We start from the raw sequence: 10,119 nt of genomic DNA, 5'->3' as shown, positions 1-10,119 counted from the left end.
TCTTCCAATGGAAGTCCATGGAACTTGCAATTCTGTTGCATTAGAGAAACTAATTGAGGCTTAAGCTCAAAGTCGTTTGCTCCAATGGTAGGGATAGAGATGCTTCTCCCATAGAAGTCGGGAGTAGGTGCAGTAAAGTCACCCAGCACCTTCCTTGCATTGTTGGCATTGTTGTTGTTTTCGGCTGCCATTGGGTCTTCTTCTTTGAAGATTTTTGTTAGGTCCTCTACAGAGAATTGTGCCTTAGCTTCTTTCTCTTAGCTTTCGCTTCAAGGTCCTTTCAGGTTCAGGGTCAGCCTCAACAAGAATGCTTTTGTCTTTGCTTCTGCTCATATGAAAGAGAAGAGAACAAGAAAATGTGGAATCCTCTATGTCACAGTATAGAGATTCCTTGAGGTGTCAGAGGAAAAGAAAAATAGAAGGCAGAAGTTGAAGAATTCGAACTTATCAAGAAAGATGGAGTTCGAATTGTGCATTAAGGAATAGTGTTAGTCCATAAATAGAAGGATGTGAGAAGAGGGGAAGTAATTTTCGAAAATATTAAAAAGGTTTTAAAAACATTTTGAAAAACTTTAATTGATTTTCGAAAACCAAGATTGAGAAAGAAGTAAAGTGATTTTTGAAAAAGATTTTGAAATTAGAAATCAAAAAGATTTGATTGAAAACTATTTTGAAAAAGATGTGATTAAAAAGATATAATTGGTTTTAAAAAGATGTGATTGAGAAAATATGATTTGAAAAACATTTTAAAAAGATTTGATTTTAAAAATTAATAACTTGGCTAACAAGAAAATATATGATTCAAACATTAAACCTTTCTCAACAGAAAAGGCAACATACTTGAAATGTTGAATCAAATCATCAATTGATAGCAAGTATCCTTGAAAATAGAAAGAAATTGATTTTGAAAAAGATTTGATTGAAAAGATTTGATTTGAAAAAGATTTGATTTTGAAAAATTTTGAAAACTTGAAAAAAAATTGATTTGAAACAAAATCTTCCCTCTTGTGCCATCCTGGCGTTAAACGCCCAGAATGGTGCACATTCTGGTGTTTAACGCCCAAACCACTACCCTTTTGGACGTTAAACGCCCAGTCAGGCACCCTGGCTGGCGTTTAAACGCCAGTTTGCCTTCCTCACTGGGCGTTTTGAACGCCCAGCTTTTTCTGTGTAATTCCTCTGTTGTATGTTCTGAATCTTCAATTCTCGGCATTATTGACTTGAAAAGACACAAATTAAAAATATTTTTGGATTTTTGATAATGAGGAATAATCAAAATGCAACTAAAATCAAATAACAATGCATGCAAGACACCAAACTTAGCAGTTTGTATACTACTGACACTAACAAAATGAGAATGCATATGAGACACATAAACACTCAAGTCAATAGAATTCAAAGATCAAAGTAATGAAATCATCAAGAACAACTTGAAGATTAATGAAGACACATGCATGAATGCAAAAAGAACAGAAACATGCAATTGACACCAAACTTAACATGAGACTCTAGACTCAAACAAGAAATATTTTTGGTTTTTATGATTTTGTGATTTTTTTGTGCTTTTTCGAAAATTAAGTGGAAAAAGAAAATAAAGGTATCAAAATTCTTAATGAGAATTCCAGGAATAATGCAATGTTAGTCTAAGACTCCGGTCCAGGAATTAGACATGGCTTCATAGCCAGCCAAGCTTTCAAAGAAAGCTCCGGTCCAAAACACTAGACATGGCCAATGGCCAGCCAAGCCTTAGCAGATCATTGCTCCAACAGCAAGATTGATAGAAATCAACAAGCTCTTGTGATGATAAGTTGAAACCTCGGTCCAATAGAATTAGACATGGCTTCACAGCCAGCCAGACTTCAACAGATCATCATGAAACTCTAGAATTCATTCTTAAGAATTCTGAAAAATACCTAATCTAAGCAATAAGATGAACCGTCAGTTGTCCAAACTCAACAATCCCCGGCAACGGCGCCAAAAACTTGGTGGACGAAATTGTGATCAATACTTTTCACAACTCAAATAATCCCCGGTGATGAATCCAAAAACTTGGCGTTCAATACCATGGCATAAACATAACTTCGCACAACTATCCAGCAAGTGTACTGGGTCGTCCAAGTAATAAACCTTACGCGAGTAAGGGTCGATCCCACAGAGATTGTTGGTATGAAGCAAGCTATGGTCAACTTGTAAATCTTAGTCAGGCAAACTCAAACGGTTATGAATGATGAATAAAACATAAAGATAAAGATAGAGATACTTATGCAATTCATTGGTGGGAATTTCAGATAAACGTATGAAGATGCTTTGTCCCTTCTGTCTCTCTGCTTTCCTACTGTCTTCATCCAATCCTTCTTACTCCTTTCCATGGCAAGCTGTATGCAAGGGTTTCACCGTTGTCAGTGGCAACCTCCCATCCTCTCAGTGGAAATGTTCAACGCACCCTGTCACGGCACATGATGAGTGTCACGGATCATCACATTCATCAAGTTGAAGAACAAGTGATATCTTAGAACAAGAACAAGCAGAATTGAATAGAAGAACAATAGTAATTACATTAATACTCGAGGTACAGCAGAGCTCCACACCTTAATCTATGGTGTGTAGAAACTCCACCGTTGAAAATACATAAGAACAAGGTCTAGGCATGGCCGAATGGCCAGCCTCCCCAAAACGTGATCAAAAGATCTAAAATGATCCAAAGATGAAAATACAATAGTAAAAGGTCCTACTTATAGAGAACTAGTAGCCTAGGGTTTACAGAGTTGAGTAAATGACATAAAAATCCACTTCCGGGCCTACTTGGTGTGTGCTTGGGCTGAGCATTGAAGCATTTTCGTGTAGAGACTCTTCTTGGAGTTAAACGCCAGCTTTTATGCCAGTTTGGGCGTTTAACTCCCATCCTTGTGCCAGTTCCGGCGTTTAACACTGGGAATTCTGATGGTGACTTTGAAAGCCGGTTTGGGCCATCAAATCTTGGGCAAAGTATGGACTATCATATATTGCTGGAAAGCCCAGGATGTCTACTTTCCAACGCCGTTGAGAGCGCGCCAATTAGGCTTCTTTAGCTCCAGAAAATCTACTACGAGTGCAGGAAGGTCAGAATCCAACAGCATCTGCAGTCCTTTTCAGTCTCTGAATCAGATTTTTGCTCAAGTCCCTCAATTTCAGCCAGAAAATACCTGAAATCACAGAAAAACACACAAACTCATAGTAAAGTTCAGAAAAGTGAATTTTAACTAAAAACTAATAAAAATATACTAAAAACTAACTAGAACATACTAAAAACATACTAAAAATAATGCCAAAAAGCGTACAAATTATCCGCTCATCATCCTTCAACTGAATGAGGACTACCTTGTGTTTAAAACTCAAGGATCTCCCTCTGTAACCATGGAGAGGAAGCAAGAAAAGCTTCTCTCACTGTAGAGTCAACCAAAGCCCACACAGTCAAACTCTAAGTTTGGTGTTGGGAGGCCACAGCCAAACTCTAAGTTTGGTGTTGAACCCCCACATTCAAACTCTAAGTTTGGTGTTGGGAGGTCCCAACAATGCTCTGAATATCTGTGAGGCTCCATGAGAGCCCACTGTCAAGCTATTGACATTAAAGAAGCGCTTATTGGGAGGCAACCCAATTTTATTTATCTATGTTATTTCCTTTTTTTAGGTTGATGATCATGTGGAGTCACAAAAACAATTGCAAAAATTAAAGAAAAATAAAAAATAGCATTAAAAATAGCACATCCTGGAGGAGAAACTTACTGGCATTTAAACGCCAGTAAGGGTAGTAGAATGGGTGTTTAACGCCCAGTCTGGAACCATTCTGGGCGTTAAACGCTAGAAACAAGCACCAGACTGGCGTTAAACGCCAGAAACAGGCTACAATCAGGCGTTAAATGCCAAAAACAGGTTACATCCTAGCGTTTAACGCTAGGAAAGGAATAAAAGCTGGTATTTAACGCTAGAAACAAGCAGCAGTCTGGCGTTAAATGCCAGGATTGCACAGCAAGGGCGTTTTACACGCCTAAAAGGAGCAGGGTTAAAATCCTTGACCCCTCAGGATCTGTGGACCCCATAGGATCCCCACCTACCCTACCCCCCTCTCTCTCTCTCACTCACCAATCAAATCATATCATCTTCCCTATATTCTCTTTACCAATTACCTCCATACCTCTTCCCCAAAACCCCCACATACCTCACTTTAAAAATTCAAACACTTTTTCCTCCCGAACCCAACCCTAATGACCGAAACCCAACCCTACCCTCGCCCCTATATAAACCCCTCACTACTCCTTCATATTCACATAACACAAACACCTTTCCCCCCTCTTGGCTGAACCACATATCTCCCTCCATCTCCTCCATTTTCTTCTTCTTCCCCTGCTTTCTTTCTTCCTTTGCTCGAGGACGAGCAAACCTTTTAAGTTTGGTGTGGTAAAAGCATTACTTTTTTTGTTTTTCCATAACCATTTATGGCACCTAGGGCCGAAGAAACCTCTAGAAAAAGGAAAGGGAAAGCAAAAGCTTCCACCTCCGAGCCATGGGAGATGGAGAGATTCATCTCAAAGGTCCATCAAGACTACTTCTATGAAATTGTGGCCAAGAAGAAGGTGATCCCTGAGGTCTCTTTCATGCTCAAGAAAAATGGATATCCGGAGATCCGACATGAGATCTGAAGAAGAGGTTGGGAAGTTCTTACCAACCCCATTCAATAAGTCAGAATCTTAATGGTTCAAGAGTTCTATGCCAATGCATGGATCACTAGGAACCATGATCAAAGTATGAACCCGAATTCAAAGAATTGGCTTACAATGGTTTGGGGGAAATACTTAGATTTCAGTCCGGAAAATGTAAGATTGGCGTTCCACTTGCCAAAAATGCAAGAAAATGCACGCCCCTACACTAGAAAGTCAACTTTGATCAAACGTTGGACCAAGTCCTCATGGACATATGTGTGGAAGGAATTCAATGGAAAAGAGACTCAAGAGGCAATCCGGTTCAATTGAGAAGACCGAACCTTAAGCCTGTGGCTAGAGGATGGTTGGAGTTCATCCAACGCTCCATCATTCCTACTAGTAACCGATCTGAAGTAACTGTAGATCGGGCCATCATGATCCATAGTATCATGATTGGGGAGAAAGTGGAAGTTCATGAGATTATACCTCTAGAACTCTACAAGGTGGCTGACAAGTTATCCATCTTGGCAAGGTTAGCCTTCCCTCATCTCATTTGTCATCTATGCAATTTAGTTGGGATTGACATAGAAGGAGACATCTTCAATGAAGAGGACAAGCCCATTACTAAGAAAAGGATGGAGCAAACAAGAGAGCTCATTCACGGACCTCAACAAGAGCATAAGGAAGATCCTCATCAAGAAATCCCTGAGATGCCTCAAGGGATGCAATTTCCTCCACACAACTATTGGGAACAACTCAACACCTCCTTGGAAGGCTTGAGTTACAACATGGACCAACTAAGGGTGGAGCACCAAGAGCACTCCATCATTCTCCATGAGATTAGAAAAGATCAAAGAGCTATGAGGGAGGAACAACAAAGGCAAGGAAGAGACATAGAGGAGCTTAGGCGTTCCATTGGTTCTTCAAGAGGAAGATGCCATCCACACTAAGGTGGACTCATTCCTTAATCTCCTTGTCTATTTATTTTCTGTTTTTGGTTTTTGAGCTTCATTGTTTGTCTATGTTTGTGTCTTCATTACATGATCATTAGTGTCTAGTGTCTATGTCTTAAAGCTATGAATAACTCCATGAATCCTTCACCTCTCTTAAATGAAAAATGTGCTCAATTACAAAAGAACAAGAAGTACTTGGATTTTAAATTTTATCTTGAAATTAGTTTCATTATTTTGATGTGGTGGCAATACTTTTTGTTTTCTGAATGAATGCTTGAACAGTGCATAATTTTGATCTTGTTATTTATGAATGTTAAAATTTTTGGCTCTTGAAAGAATGATGAACAAAGAGAAATGTTATTGATAATCTGAAAAATCATGAAATTGATTCTTGAAACAAGAAAAAGCAGTGAAAAAAAATGGCGAAAAAAAAGAGAAAGAAAGAAAAAGAAAAAGCAAGTAGAAAAATCCAATAGCCCTTAAAACCAAAAGGCAAGGGTAAAAAGGATCCAAGGCTTTGAGCATTAATGGATAGGAGGGCCCAAGGAAATAAAATCCAAGCCTAAGCGGCTAAATCAAGTTGTCCCTAACCATGTGCTTGTGTCATGAAGGTCTAAGTGAAAAGCTTGAGACTGAATGGTTAAATTCGTGACCCAAAGGAAAAAGAGTGTGCTTAAGAGCTCTGAACACCTCTAATTAGGGACTTTAGCAAAGCTGAGTCACAATCTAAAAAGATTCACCTAGTCATGTGTCTGTGGCATTTATGTATCCGGTGGTAATACTGGAAATAAAGTTCTTAGGGCCACAGCCAAGACTCATAAAGTAGCTGTGTTCAAGAATCAACATACTTAACTAGGAGAATCAATAACACTATCTAAAATTCTAAGTTCCTATAGATGCCATTCATTCTGAATTTCAAAGGATAAAGTGAGATGCCAAAACTGTTCAGAAGCAAAATGCTACTGGCCCTACTCATCTAATTGGGACTAAGTTTTATTGATATTGTGAGATTCATTGTATATTCTCTTTTTTTATCCTATTTTGTTTTTAGTTGCTTGGGGACAAGCAACAATTTAAGTTTGGTATTGTGATGAGCAGATAATTTATACGCTTTTTGGCATTATTTTTACATAGTTTTTAGTAGGATCTAGCAACTTTTTAGTATATTTTTATTAGTTTTTAAGCAAAATTCACATTTCTGGACTTTACTATGAGTTTGTGTATTTTTCTGTGATTTCAGGTATTTTCTGGCTGAAATTCAGGGACCTAAGCAAAAATCTTATTCAGAGGCTGACAAAGGACTACTAATGCTGTTGGATTCTGACCTCCCTGCACTCGAAATATAATTTTTGGAGCTACAGGAGTCCAAATGGTGCTCTCTCAATTGCATTGGAAAGTAGCCATCCATGGCTTTTCAGAAATATATAATAGTTCATACTTTTCCCGAGTTTAGATGATGCAATCTGGCATTTAACGCCAACTTTCTGCCCTATTCTGGCGTTTAACGCCAGAAACAAGTTGCAAAGCAGAGTTAAATGCCAGAAATAAGTTACAAACTAGCGTTCAACTATAAGGAAGACTTCTACACGTGAAAGTTTTAATGTTCAGCCCAAGCACACACCAAGTGGGCCCGGAAGTTGATTTCTGAATCGTTTATTTATTTCTATAATCTTAGTAACTAGTCTAGTATAAATAGGACTTTTTACTATTGTATTTTGATCGGGGGGGATATTGGAACATCTTTGGATTATCTTTTGATCCTTTGATCACATTTTGGAGGCTGGCCTCATGGCCATGCCTAGAACTTCATCACTTATGTATTTTCAACGGTGGAGTTTCTACACACCATAGATTAAGGGTGTGGAGCTCTGTTGTTCCTCGAGTATTAATGCAATTACTACTATTTTCTATTCAATTCATGCTTATTCTCATTCTAAGATATTCATTCGCACTTCAACCTGATAAATGTGATGATCCGTGACACTCATCACCATTCTCACTTATGAACACGTGCCTGACAAACACTTCTGTTCTACCTGCGAAAGCTAGAGTGTGTATCTCTTGGATTCTTGGTCCACGATGCATGGTTGCCTCTCCTAACAACAGAGTCTTCTATTTCGTGAGATCAGAGTCTTCGTGGTATAAGCTAGAATCCATTGGCAGCATTCTTGAGATTCGAAAAGTCTAAACCTTGTCTATGGTATTCTGAGTAGGATCTGGGATGGGATGACTGTGACGAGATTCAAACTCACGACTGTAGGGTGTGGTGACAGTCGCAAAAGGATAGTAAATCATATTCCTACACGATCGAGAACCAACAGCTGATTAGCCATGCGGGAAATCGTAGAGGACCTTTTTCACTGAGAGGACGGGAAGTAGCCATTGACAACGGTGACGCCCAGCACACAGCTTGCCACAGAAAGGAGTATGAAAGATTGGATGAAGGTAGTAGGAAACCAGAGATTCGGAAGGAACAACGCACCTCCATACACTTATCTGAAATTCACACCAATGATTTACATAAGTATTTCAATCTTTATGTTGCATTCTATTTATCTTTTAATTATTAAAACTCCATAACCCATTTGAATCCGCCTGACTGAGATTTACAAGGTGACCATAGCTTGCTTCAAGCCGACAATCTCTGTGGGATCGACCCTTGCTCACGTAAGGTTTATTACTTGGGCGACCCAGTGCACTTGCTGGTTAGTTGTGCGAAGTTGTGAAAAAGAGTTGAGATTACAATTATGCGTACCAAGTTGTTGGCACCATTGTGTATCACAATTTCGTGCACCAGTGATCTTTGTTCATATGACGTTCTTAGGCCTTTAAATAGTCAATTTGTAACATTCTCCTGTAAAAGTAGAATGATAGTTACAATTTAACAATTAATCTTATAAAATTGAGTTATTAGGCATTAGAATGAGTTATGAGCAAGGTTCTGAAAACCAGACCGGTTTTTAAATCGCTCTAGTCACTAGTTTACTAGTCAAACTGTGATTCAACCGAAAAAATTATTTTATAATAAAATAATAAATAAATTATAAATAAACATCATAAAAGGTACAAACATAAAATATTATTCAAACTTTAATGTTTGAAAAAATGGTGTAGCATTTACCAAATCTTAGATAAATGAAGTCTTGAAGTATACACTACAAGAAATGCAATGAGTACCATCTAATTTACCGTCATCTTGAAGTTGATGGTATAAACAGCGGCAAAAATTGTCTACCAGCGGGTTATTTCGTCCGATGCTAATTACCAGCAAAAATTTTAATGAATTTATGGAGACTGAGTTACTGCAAACCGTCGGATTATTCCGACGGTAATTTTGGCGCCATATCACGTGTTCTGGTGCCAAGTTACCATCGGATTTGTTCATCTATAAATCCTATAGTATTTTTTTGGCACAGTTAAGCCACATTTAGTAGTCAAATTAAGACTCTTCTTAACGAAATTAGGAGAAAAAATCAAAATTACTAGAAATTAACAAATTATTTTATTAAAAATAAATGGTCTGAATATAATAAAATGTAACAGAAATATAATACAATGAAGTAGACATAAAAAAATCAAATCCCTAAACCCTACAGATCCCAGTAATTGTCATCGTCATCGTCTTTTCCTTGCTAAAGAGGCAGAGTAAGCGCTGATGCCGGTTCCCTACTAGAAGCGTTGTCGCTGGTACTAGCAGTGTTGCTACCTCCAGTGCGCATCTGCTCGTTGTACACCTCCATCTGCTCTCACAAATGATCTAGCTGCTCCATCTTCTCTGTCAGGTCTGAGCTAATGGCAACGAATCCTCCAGCGCATGTAAGAAGGTCGTTGTACTTCAAATTGCTCCACTTGTTGGTGAAGCTCCTGTGTTAGCTTATGCACCTCCTCCCTTAAGTCGATAATTTCCTGAGGATTGGTAGGGCTGGTGACAAAGGCAGAAGAAGAGGCAAAAGAAGCCACCAATGAGGAGGAGCGGAGGCCAGGCCACTGGCAAAGAACGACCCAAATCTGAAGCGGTAATTCTTGTAGGGTTCAGAGGCGGTCTTGTGCCAAACTAACCAAGAAGGTGTAAAACCCGGTTAATTAACCCATAAATGAGAATTTATTCTAGAAAGCCTAAAATGTGATTTTTATGGCTAAATGTGATAGAGGAGATTGAGACGAGAATTTCGGTACCAATTTTATAGAATTCGGACCAAGATTGGACCGAACAGGCCAAACCGGGCCAATTGGACCCAAAGTGGGCCCTTGGCCCAACATAACTTAACCAAAACCCTAGTTTTCAGCACTCTCTCTCCTCATTTGTTACACACACAAGCTGAAATGGTGGAGAGGAAGGGAAGAACATTCTCTCAACTTCTCTCTCTCACTTGATCTTCAAACCACCATAACTTTTGATCTAGAGCTCCGATTGCCGCCCCGTTTGCGGCCACGCGTTCACCACGGAGAGCTCTACAAAACCCATACAACCAATCTTGAGGTAAGCCACA

The sequence above is a fragment of the Arachis duranensis genome, chromosome 10 (assembly GCF_000817695.3).
Source record: "Arachis duranensis cultivar V14167 chromosome 10, aradu.V14167.gnm2.J7QH, whole genome shotgun sequence".
NCBI classification, from domain to species: domain Eukaryota; kingdom Viridiplantae; phylum Streptophyta; class Magnoliopsida; order Fabales; family Fabaceae; genus Arachis; species Arachis duranensis.
Note: the sequence above shows the minus strand (reverse complement) of the source record.